This window comes from Diaphorina citri, unplaced genomic scaffold (genome assembly GCF_000475195.1).
Source record: "Diaphorina citri unplaced genomic scaffold, Diaci psyllid genome assembly version 1.1 scaffold2122, whole genome shotgun sequence".
NCBI lineage: Eukaryota > Metazoa > Arthropoda > Insecta > Hemiptera > Psyllidae > Diaphorina > Diaphorina citri.
In genome coordinates, this window is record NW_007379547.1 from 37,507 (window position 1) to 39,303 (window position 1,797).

At 38.1% G+C, this 1,797-nt stretch overlaps 1 protein-coding gene across 1 annotated transcript in view; it reads right to left on the reverse strand.

The window, feature by feature from the left end:
* Nucleotides 1-1,375, reverse strand: part of LOC103518218 (chondroitin sulfate synthase 1-like) — a gene marked incomplete at its 3' end in the record, with an annotated part of 35,165 nt that extends 33,790 nt beyond the window's left edge. The window contains exon 1 of the mRNA XM_008483277.2: nucleotides 1,322-1,375. The remainder of the gene's footprint in view (nucleotides 1-1,321) is intronic.
* Nucleotides 1,376-1,797: the final 422 nt, after the last annotated feature.

The window sequence follows — 1,797 nt, forward strand, 5'->3', positions numbered from 1 at the left end:
GCACCAGGATAAAATCCGCCCCGGGCGGGAATCGAACCCGCGGCCTAGCGCTTACAAGGCAGACGCACTACCAACTGAGCGGCTCCACTAACTAAATACATTGTATGGGTATATGGGAGTTTTGACATCTCCACTGATTTCAATGGGTAGTCTTCTAGCAATGTATTGAACATTCGGAGTTTTGACATCTCCACTGATTTGAAGATTTTCAGCAAGGTCTAAAATGTACCTACTTATGGCAACCCTACTAGGTAATATAAATTTTATTGTTACCTAGACTAAGAACTCTTCTAATTCACTAGTAAAGCTTAAAGATTAGGATTGCTAGCTAGGTATAGGTAAATAGATCTTATTGTTTCATTACAAAACTTCATCAGTAAATGGTTTTTTTGATGGCAATAAAATAGCAGTTACATGCATACTAATACCTATTTTTTACAAGCATCTCATCATTAGACAGCTAGACAATAATTCCGTAAATTGTAAAACTCAATTGGGAAAGATCCAATGCGGACTAATTTTATTTCTGAAGTGGTTGTTCAGACATCTCCACTAACTAAATACATTGTATGGGTATACATATGGGAGTTTTGACATCTCCACTAACTAAATACATTGTATGGGTATACATATGGGAGTTTTGACATCTCCACTGATTTCAATGGGTAGTCTTCTAGCAATGTATTGAACATTCGGAGTTTTGACATCGGCTCCACTGACTAAATACATTGTATGGGTATATGGGAGTTTTGACATCTCCACTGATTTCAATGGGTAGTCTTCTAGCAATGTATTGGACATTCGGAGTTTTGACATCTCCACTGATTTGAAGATTTTCAGCAAGGTCTAAAATTTACCTACTTATGGCAACCCTACTAGGTAATATAAATTTTATTGTTACCTAGACTAATAACTCTTCTAATTCACTAGTAAAGCTTAAAGATTAGGATTGCTAGCTAGGTATGGGTAAATAGATCTTATTGTTTCATTACAAAACTTCATCAGTAAATGGTTTTTTCAAATTAATTTGATCCCAAGGGCAAAGTAAATCCTAGACCCGTATAAAAATGTAATACTAGCCAGCCTAGTTACATAGCTTGGTTGGTGGCGCGTCTGCCTTGTGCCTTGTAAGCGCTAGGCCGTGGGTACGATTCCCGCTCGGGGCGGATTTATCCTGATGGGATAATGTTCGTTCTCGGAACGGCTGGCTTTCCTCCTATTCTTTCTTCCTTCTCTCTTCGATTTCGGGACGATAAGACCCTAACAGTTACAGTTCCCTCTGTCAAACCTCTTAAAAAAAGTATAAAGATGTAATGCTTACCTCGTAAGACCACGTACACGGAATTCCAGCAAACTTCTGAACACACCTCCCCAATTCCACGCGATAAGAGCATAGCAGTTAGAGTTCCCTCTGTCAAACAAACCTCTTAAAAAAAAAAAAAATAAATAAAAAATAAAAAAAACCTATCGTGTGTACAGAAATCTATGTACATATAGTGGACACAGCGGCAAAGCCCATACTGGATTTCCGCCCCGACCAAAATTTATCGCGGAGGTTAAAACCTCCGTCACTAAAAAAAAAGTAAAACCCTGGATTTCACCAACCTTCTTTTTAGCCCCTAACAGCCTGTTAGCTTAACAGCTCTGTTAAGTTATTATACTTATTACAAATCAAATTGAACTTAACAGGCTGTTAGCTTAACAAGCCTTGTAAGGACATAAAAAATATTGGTGAAATCCACCCTTAGCAGATATCGAAAAAAGAGGAAAAGCACTTACCAGCGAGGACATTACAAA